Source organism: Alligator sinensis, unplaced genomic scaffold (assembly GCF_000455745.1).
Source record: "Alligator sinensis unplaced genomic scaffold, ASM45574v1 scaffold889_1, whole genome shotgun sequence".
Taxonomy (NCBI): Eukaryota; Metazoa; Chordata; order Crocodylia; family Alligatoridae; genus Alligator; species Alligator sinensis.
In genome coordinates this window covers 300,039-310,563 of record NW_005842361.1, presented here as the reverse complement: position 1 = coordinate 310,563, position 10,525 = coordinate 300,039, and the positions used below count along the sequence as shown (strand labels likewise).

The following is a 10,525-nucleotide window of genomic DNA, read 5'->3' as shown; positions in this document are numbered from 1 at the left end:
TTTCCCAATAAGGGAATCATTTTTAAGAGATTAACTTGAGAGACTGAGAGGACTGTATTTATGGCAACATCATTGCAACAGTGTAACCTAGTGGTTGAAGCACTGGGCTGAGGCCTGGGTTCTATCTCCAACTCTCTCCCTGGCCCTGAGTAAGTCATTTCCTTTCTCTTTTCCTCAGTTTCCCTATGAGTAAATGAAAATAATGGTTGTGGCTGCTTTGAGACGTACTGATAAAAAACGCAATCATGGTATTATCATTAAAAACTGACTGATAAGTCCAAATGGGTGTCAATCATGAATCAAGTTTATACTAGGCATATTAACATGATAGTCACTGAACTGGCCAGAACACAGATCACACCAAGATATTTAGGCACCTAATATTTAGGAACTTAATATAATATTTAGGTACTTAGTATTAAGTTTTTTTTCAGTTGAGTTCTGTGCCTTAGTAGGCGTTTGGCACCTTAATCTCTCTGCAGAACCTGGCCAAAAATGTTTTAGCCTTTTTGCCTCTACATTGATCAGCAGTGTCTCAGAACATTTTAAAGGTACTGTCAGGTAATGCTGGGAACCATAGTAGCAGGGACTAGATGACTTAATGGGTCTTTTCCATTTCTAATTTATGAGGCTCTTCCATTTTATAAACTGCATGATGAGCAGGCAAATCAGAATTCATGTAAAACTATTTCCTCTGGTGGCATTCATCTTGTCAAATGATTAATGCTGATATGGGGCTGTTCTAAGCTTAACTGGATGTATAATTTCAGCCTTGCTTAAATCTGTAAGTGAAAAATATTAGCATGAATAACTGCATTTTGGTAAGACAAAGGAATGGAATCAAAAGATTAGTCACTGGAGACAAGTCAGACAGGAACTAGTACCTTACTAGTAGTTATGTCCAGCAATGAATGGGGCAGAATACTGTGAATAATTCAGTAGAAAAATGCCTTTGTGACTGGGCAGGGGAAGAAATAAAGATGAATGTAGGAAGCACAATAATAATAAGAAAAAATTGAAAGTTTCTTTTGACATTATATCATAATCAGGCAAAATCATTTGAGTAGATACATTTACTCTATGATTCCTAACAGAAAACTAATGTGGGGGGTTCTGCTAATCTCTTGATACCCAAAAACCAAAGACTGACCGAAAGAGCTCAGAGAAATGCTATGTGACAGTGATGCAAATAAAATGATCCAAAAACAATTAAGTATCTATATAGATGATCCCTCCATAGGCTAACTTGGCATTGTGAGTCTAAGGAGTCTGGTTAGCTCTTCTAAAGGCGGCCTCTTGTACCCAAAATTGAATCCAGCCATATCCTGGAATAGAACCTCTGGCCTAATTCATAAGTAGGAGCAGCAGGGACATTATATAACCCATTTCAGCTAGAGTAAGATTTAATAGCCTGAACTGCCACAACATGGAAAGGAAAGTTCATTCAGAAGAAGATGATAGGCCCTTTGCTATATTATTGCAACTACAGCAGGCACTACTGCTGTCTACCTATCTCACCTATACGATATTGCAGGGCTGGGCAAAATCCAGCCTGCGGGCCAGATCCAGTTCGCAGCGGACTCCATTTCCTAGCCTGAAAGCACAAGGCTGGGGTCACCATGGAGACCAGCCCCAGCCATGTAGGCAGGGGCTGCTGGGAAATGGAGTCTGACAGCCAGCTGGATTGGCCATTTTGCCCACCCCTGCAATATAGAATCAAAGAAAAGTAGGGCTGGATGAACTTTAGGAGGTCATCTAGTCAATTCCCTTGCACAAGACATAGTCATCCCTGCCTAAATCATCCTAGACAAGTGTTTCCCTAGGACAATCTTATATAATTATAATACCATAATTATAGTAATATTATTTTACAGTAATTTGAAGGGGAGAGAAAGGTGGATATCCTAAAATTATTTTGAAGTAAGTCAAAAGTAACAGTTAAAGCCCAACTTATTGCTCTAACACTTAAGGTAACTTTCCTAGACCTACAGACAGACACACAAATTAGTACCATATAATGTACACATGTTATATGAGGATAATATCCTGCCAAGTATGAAAATGTCATCTTAAAATAGAAAACTACATCTACCAAGGATATTGATCTAACCTAGCTGGATTCTGTAAAAGACAGAGAAGTGGATAATGTAACTTCAGATGCGAGAACTTATTAGTTTAAACAACTGGTCTGGTTGTATCTAATCCTCGGTCCCTGGAGCAGGAGAACCTCTCAGGTCATTTTGTTTTTAATATCACTAAGCTGCTAATGCAACCCACTTTTCAGAACACAGAGCTGCTGTGAAGTGATTAACTGGATATGGTGCCAAGTCATATCTTTTTGCATACTGGAATTATTTCCTTATATGACTCCCTCGGAGTTATTCTGTTAGGTACATGAACTCCGTGCTTCTTATGATTTGGAATGTTTAATAAGGTCTTTGTTATGTCCAGCAGTGGGGCAGTGCCAGCTGCTTGGGCATTTGAAGCTTTGTGTGAAAAGTTGCCTCGGCACAATATGTAAATGCAACAGAAAGGTTTTAAGCAATTCATTTACATACTTGTTAAATTATAATTTAACTAACAATGTAACATTAATAATTGAGCATCTGGAAATGTTAGTCTAAATCCCCAGGTGATGTCAATTTATACAGCAACACTGGAATCAATACAGTTATGCTAGTCTATACCAGCTGAAGAACTAGGTTCTGGCTTACCACTATATCTTCCACTGTATCTATGGGCTAGATCAGGAGTTGGCAGGTTGATCAGGAAGCCACTGAATCTATCCCACAGAGCAGGAGCTTCAGCAACGTTCAGAAAGAGGGGACTTTGCTGGTACTGCACCATGCCACAGACCAGCACTTTGCCTACAACATGCTATGGCCAGGTGGTAGAGGGAAATAGCAGCAGAATCCTAGTGCTAGCCAACCCAACTTGAATCTGAGCTGGGTCATTCAAGCTTGCTGCCAGAAAACATTGATAGTTTGTTGTAAAAGTAATGCATGGTTTGGAGCTCAGACCCTTTACAGGCATTTGGGGCAATGCACAAAGTAGCAGTAAGAGCTACGTACTTAAAAGGATATACAAAGTGCTACCACAAGCAGTAGTTTCTGGCTATCAGTTGGTGTACGAAGGTAACCAGCCTACAGCTGTACACTCATTCATTACCTGATGGTTCACTACCAGGGAACACAAAGTTCAGGGATCTTGGCTCGCTTCTTTCTACTCATTCAAGAGAAGCCAAAACATGTCTATCATACCCTTCTGAAAAGTAGGGGAATTACTAACCTGTTTGTATTCTTTTTCACAGTGTCTGTGATCATGCCTGTTCTGCCCTGTTCTATTACTTCCTTTCATTCAATCCTTTTAAGCAGTTTTAAGACTGGGTACTGTTTTACTTCCAGTCTCTTTTCTTGGTCCATGTTTATTATATACTCTTGTACAAAAAAAGTATATGATCATTATGCTATTTATATGAAACTAGGATTTTGAAAGAGCATAATATATTAACACTATAATGTGCATTACCATATAATGGTGTTCTTAGTCTACACCTAAAAGCCTAAAATTAAAAAATTAAAAACAGAAACTTGTTTAGAAGCAAATTCAGGAGAAGATAGAGAATGTCATGTGGAGTCAAAAGTAAACTGCTGAGGGGCAAAAAAAATGAAGTATATAAAATAAAAATAAATATAATGTAAAAAATTAAACGTAATAAAACTATTAAACAAATGCATACCTGTTGAGGTGTATGTATGTTTTTAAAGTGAACGCAAACAAGTTACAAGTTCATATTTAAGGTAAATCCACAAAATAAAAAAAACCTATTTTGGCTATATTAAAACAAAACAAAGTACAGTTGAAGTGTTCACTGTTATCTCTCTAGTCAGTCAGTTGCAATATTGCCAGCATCTAGTTTTGGTATGTCCCCCCTGGATGCCAACATGTTAGGATGAATTTTCCAGTGCATGTCTTTCCCTCTCAGTTTATCCACAGTCATAAAGTAGACTGTCTTCAAGTCCCAAGGCTTAAAAAACAGGCACTGTATTTCTCCCAGGAGAAAGCCTTGTCCCCCAAAATTCTACATATGCACAAGCCCATTTTCCCACTTTAAGTACGTGTACTCATTGGAGTAATAGCCATTAATTTCAGTGACAAATTGTGAATCTAATGTATTGGACAGTACTTCTTTTGTCCCAGGTTTTGACTTGGATCAAGCAGACCTGCCTCAAATGTGATATCTGTTTTTAGCCAAAGAGTTGTTTGGTTGGTTGGTTGGTTTCTTTTTTTGTTACCATACCACACTCCATTCAAAATGTTTTTGTTAGTTGTATACCAAGCCTGTGAGCTAGAAACTGGGTAATCTCTCATCAGGTGGTGTTGATATGAGGAACAAGTTTCTTTATGGTAGGGTCAGGCTTTTGCTACTTTGTTCCTTATAACATAGCTGCATCTGCTTGAAGTATGATTGATATATCAAGGTCCAAAAAGACCTCCTCTTGGTTAAATCCTTGTTCCCTTGTAGGGCCACATTAAAGCTAATCATACCCTAGCATCAAGATAATTGAGCATTTAAATTATTCCTGGGAGTATGTGAGAAGAGCTGTTTCTGTGATTAAGGTCTTTCCTTCTCACACAAGCTATTTTCAGGAGTAATACAAAACCAATTATAAAGATGTATGTAAGGAGGAAGCACTGAAACAACATTTCAATCTCAATCTAGCCAAAGTCTCCTCCCTGGTTAGTTATGCATTCAGTTAACATGCTGCTGAATGCACTGTCTAGAGCCTGAGAACATTTCCCATAAAGAAATGGCAGGGTAGATGCACCTTACAGGCATTTAAAGTGAAAGACATTCACTTTAAGATATAATGGGACCTAATCTTTTATCCCAACAATCGTGTGTCCTACCAGGCAACACGTGCATGGAAGGAGGCATGATTTTGGGATCAGGGACTAGATTCCAATAGCACCTTACTTGAACCAGCAAGGTGAAACCAATCAGCTGATTGTCAACTGGGGCCAAGACCCAAACCAGTCCCCAGCCCCAGCCATCAATCAGTTCAGTACACAGGGAGCCCAGCTGCCAAAGCCACATGTACTACTCAGTTGGTACAGCAGCCTGGCCCATGTACAGGGAAATATAAAACCATGTGTGCCACCCAGCTGAGCAGCACATGGGATTTATACAGCTCCCAGTGCATGGGAAGCCTGGCATCAGACTATAGCAGCCCAATGCCAGGCTCCCATGTACCCAGCTGGGTCACACACAGGGTTTTGACAGGTCCCAGATACACAATCAATTTAAAGTTACAAATAAACTCCAAAGTTATTCCACATTATAGGTGTAATAGTTTTTTGGCTCATATACTGCATTATCACACTGTAAAATAAGTTGCACATGTGGCCATTTACTGTTTAAAGCATAACTTATTAGTCATGTCTTAAATGTAATGTGTGTTGGGAGCCATAGACAAAGTAAATCAGAGATGCATATGATTTCATGAGTCCAAACTTATTTCATGAAACAGCATCTGATGAAATGAGCCCAGGCTCATGAAAGCTTATGTATCTTTGATTAGCTAGTTTATAATGTGCATCTCTACCCTGCCTTCTACCTGGCTGCAGATTAACATGGCTAACTATCTCTCCCCATCTCTGACAGAGAGTTAAGCAGAGAACTGACCATCAGGAAATGAAGTATATCCTCCTTTTTATGCCTGTGCCTAACTCTAACTATTGAAAATAATCTTATAAGAGAATATAATAAAACCATCCAAAATTTTTCCCTCAGGAAATCAACAAAAATACTTGAAAAAGTAGCTTTGGACCTCAGGCTATGATCCCTCTCTTCTTAGGGCAAATTTCTGCTCTCTGATCTGTAGTGGGAATCTTCTGTCCTCAGTGTGCAATTTTATTACATGTAATGCAGCTATTTCATGTGCAAAACTCTCCGTGATGTCACTGGAACTTCTTTCCTCAGAGCAGTTGTAGAATATCTAACATATATATACTAGAGATCAAAAAGGAGCATTTTAACCTTAGTTTCCTAGACTCAGGAAAACAACAAAAATATTCTGTGCTTTCTAACTAAACAAGGGGTGTCCAACCTTTTTGAACGTGGGGCCGGATCATGAACTTTTTATCACCCAGTGGGCCGGTGAGCTACATTCAAAGACCTCACAGGAAGGGTATCACATCAGGAAGTGATGTCACGTGACCTGACACCAATTAAGTTGCAAAAAGTGACAATGAAATGGGTCTAACCGGTTCAAAACTCTCCCTCTATAGCATCCACCTCTACCACCTGCTACTTGGGTTCCTGGCAGGTATAGACACAAGTTTATATGCACGTTGTTTCAGAGTGAGTCTCTGTGCCATAGCCTACATCAGGTCTCAGATCTAGGGAGCCTGACCCCTCCCCAGCCATCGGCCAGCAGATTAGTATAATGTGAGAAGCCTGTGCAGACCTGGCTGGGCTCCTCCCATCCCCAGCAGCACATGGGAAGCCAGCTTCAGCTGCATGCCACTTTTCCTGGCTGGTGCTGACCCGGCTGGGTCTGTCCTATTTGGAGCAGCATGCAGCTGAAGATGGCTTCCCACGAGCTACTGGTGATGGGAGGAGCCCAGCCGGGTCTGCACTGGCCAGAAGCGGTGGCTGAGCCGTGTGCTGCTTGGGATGGGACAAGCCTGGCCAGAGCAGCAGGGGCTCAGCTGCATTTTCCCCATGCCTGTGTTGGTGAGTCCCGAGTGGCACACGGCTCCACTGCCACTTCTGCTGGCTGGTGCCGACCCGGTTGGGCTCCTCCCATCCCTAACAGCATGTGGGAATCTGGAGGAGCAGCATGCGGCTGAAGCCAGCTTTCCACAAACTGCTGGGGACGGGAGGAGCCCGGCCGGGTCTGCACCAGCCAGCATAAGCGGCGGCGGAGCTGTGTGCCACTTGGGACGGGACAGGACAAAAGTGCAGCTGAGCCCCCTGCTGCTCCGGCTGGGCTCGCCCTGTCCCGAGCAGCACATGGCTACTCCTCTTCCCACATGCACCATGTTGGCAATATCAAGTTGGCAATATCAGCCATGAGAAAGCTGCTGAGGGGCTGGGGGAGGGACAAGGGGTGGGAACAAAAGTAAACTGTGTTTACCTTCGTTTCCCATCACAGCACCGTGGGCCACACAAAACGGCTTGGTGGGCTGCATGGTGGCCCATGGGCCATATGTTGGACAAGCCTAAACTAAACCATCCTTTCCCTTTCAGAAACTTAAACAAATATGCTGAAAATCAGTTATTTACTTCCACAACTTTTCCCTGAGGACCGAGTTCACCCCTGAACTCTTTTTCCTCAGGACCTGTAAAATAAGCTCAGGAGCTAGGGGCAAACATTACACATCAAGTAATTTAAGTGATCAGAAACTGGTTTAAACCTGTAACAGAACAGATATTCAATGCACATTAACCAGTTTGAAAATGGCTGAAACTGGTTTGAGATAAACCTAATTGAATGTAGTATCAGATTTAACTGATTTGGCTCAAACCAATTTATTCAATGTCTGTCCCAGATCCCTTCCTGGTTTAAGAACAACAAGACAGACACCTCCAGCATCCCAGCATGCTCTCTGGGCTGGGCAGGGCTCTCTGCCCCACAGCAGGGATTGCCCCCTCCCCTCTGCTCCCTGGCTGTAGCTCCAGCAGAGACTGTGGGCTGCTTCCCCCCTTCCCCTCCCCACTAAGCAGGCATTCCCCACTCCCCTCTGCCTTGCTCTGGAGGTGTCTGTGTATTAGCTAGCAGACCACATCCTGGCTATGGTCCATGCTGAATCTACAGGTAGAATCAACAGGTAGCTGGTAATGTCCCTCTGTTATTTTCTTAATGGGGTGATAAACATTGAGTTAGGGGTGGTAAACACTGTTATCAACTCCCTGCTGGGCTAATCACAGTGTCTTACTGGGGCCTGGCCATGCCTCTCCTCAGTTTAGTGCTATGGAAAGAAGGGTGGGCTGCTCTAGCACACCCCGGCTTCTAGCCTGAGCCACTGCAGGCATGTGCCTGCATTTCTGGGATGTTTGTCTGGTTACAAAACTGATTTGGCCTATCCAGGTTAGACTTACTTGAAAAGGCTGAATCAATTCAGGCTCAGGCTTTTTGAATGTCTGTCCCTAGCCAGGAAAACTATGTATAAATGTTTTGCACTGAAGAATGCCTCACTTTTCAGAATGACTTCAGTTTAATCTGAATTTCCCCATTGGCCTGATGACATATTCACCCAAAAGGAAGAGATTATTAAGGTTACAATGAAAAATAAGCCCCCTGCGCTAAAAACAAGAATCTTTGGAACACAAAATTCAGGTGCTTGCTGAACTCCTGTGAATATCATAAGTTCATAGCTGGAGACAATTCACCAAGCCCTTTTATCTCTCTTCTAAATAGGACATTGAATGCAGTCCCAAGGAGGCATATTTATAAGGGCAACTCAAGCCACTGAGAATTCATATTTTTGTTTACACAATCAACATGATAATAAAGCTCACCAACAGCAAAATGTTTGTGTTTAAGTTCTATTATCAGCTTGCTGGGTTTTCTGCTTAGGCTGTTTTACATATCAAAGAAAAGGAAGATAGATTTATTGCCTTTTGAGGCAATATTAGGTTCCATTCTTAGCATTTTCAATATTTTACATATAACATTTGGCTGTTTTCCTAGTTCAGGGGTTTATAATTTCTTGACTTACTGCTAAGTCAGATTTCAAAGTAAAGACATTTTTCTGATCTTACATTACCCAAAACAAGTGCACTGTAATCTATGGTGTATGTATAACTGTATGATAAAGATGGCACAACTTTACTAACATAGCTAATGATTACATTTAATTTTTCAAGTCCTTTCCATTATTAATTCATTTGGTATTCATTGTTTTAACACTGACCATAATGATGTCCATTAGATATTATAATAGATGTCATATATCCTTCTGTCAGATTTCCACTGTAATTCAGCAAGGACTGTAGCATTCATTATGATGGATCCTTTCAGTAATAATGTGGATTTTTATATATTTCCAATAAAATATCCATGGTCTTTCAGCATAAATTAATATTCATTTATTGTAAAGTGGCAGACAAGGTTCCTTGGGTGAATTTGATATCTTTTATTAGACCAACCCAAATGGTTGGAGAATAGTTATTAAGCAAGCTTTCGGGTTCAAAAACCCTTCATCAGGCTCAGGAAGCTGCAGCAGTTGCTGCGTGCTCTTCCTGGATGGAATGAAAAGTAAACAAGCCAGGGGCTGGGCTGGGCTGGGCTGGGGAGTCAGTTGCCAGGCAGATTATAATGTATCAAACATCCAATGTCTATGTTTAGTCCATGATCTCTAGTATCCAGCAGGTTGATGAAATGGAGCTCATAGGCTCGTCTCTGGGATGTGTTGTGTAAATTTCCCTTGAGGATCAGGACTGAGAGATTGGAGAGAGAGTGGCCCTCCTGTGAGAAATGTGCCCCCACCGGTAATTGGGTGTTTCTGTCTTTGATGGATTTCCGGTGTGCATTCATTCTGGTGCGCAGTTGTTGTCTGGTCTCTCCTACATATCTTCCATCAGGGCATTTGGTGCATTGGATGAGGTATACTACATTCCTGGAGGTGCAGCTGTAAGATCCTGGGATGCTGATGGCTCTGTTGTGGGGTGTAGTAATAGTGGAGGTGGTGGAGATGTGGGGGCAGGTTTTGCATTTCTTGTCATGGCACGGTCTGGATCCTTTTGGTGTGTTCTGGGGTTGAGGAAGTTTGCTTCTGGTGATGAGGTTGGCGAGGTTCGGTGCTTGTCTGAAGGCTAGGATGGGTGGCTCTGGGAAGATCTTTTTAAGAATAGGGTCTTTTTCTAATATGGGTTGCAATTTTTTGAGGATTTTCCGTACAGGTTCAAGGGATGGGTGATAGGTCATAACCAGCGGTGTGCGATTTGTGGGTGTTTTTCTTCTGTACTGCAGCAGTTCTTCACGTGGTATCCAGGTGGCTATCCAGATATGAAGCTACAATTTCTGTTGATGACAGGTTCTCAGTACTCAGTGATAATCAGGTCTATTAACATACAATTTACCTAAATAGTTGTATAAACTATTAGGTAACTCCTGCATTCCGTAGCTGGGAGAAGCGAGTGCTCTTGCTTTTGAAAGCTGTTTTCATCTCGTTTGTAAAATACAGGTAGAAGCCTCCAGTCCTATTTATGGGAAGTGCAAACAAGTATCCAAACTATCCAAATGCTTTCTAATCTGGTTTGTGAATCATTTCCAGCTGGTCACCCTAGGGCTATGAAACAGTTGACAATGTCAAGTTTTTTTAGATGCTCATCAGAGGTCTGCATTCTTTCTGTGATGTGTTATCTGCTGCTGTCAAGTCATGTTTTGTAATGCCTGTGATCACTCTTGTTTACTTATTTTGAGATACTAGTACAAAAGTTAGCACCTGGTATTCTGGATAACATCTGTTAAAAAGCCAGTTGAAGGAAACCAGAAGAGGAGTGAATCTTCATGTG

General features: G+C 41.7%; 1 protein-coding gene across 1 annotated transcript in view; it reads right to left on the bottom strand.

Moving 5' to 3' along the window:
- LAMA2 (laminin subunit alpha 2) overlaps positions 1 to 10,525 on the bottom strand; it is a 559,328-nt gene that overhangs the window by 311,802 nt on the left and 237,001 nt on the right. The window lies entirely within an intron of this gene.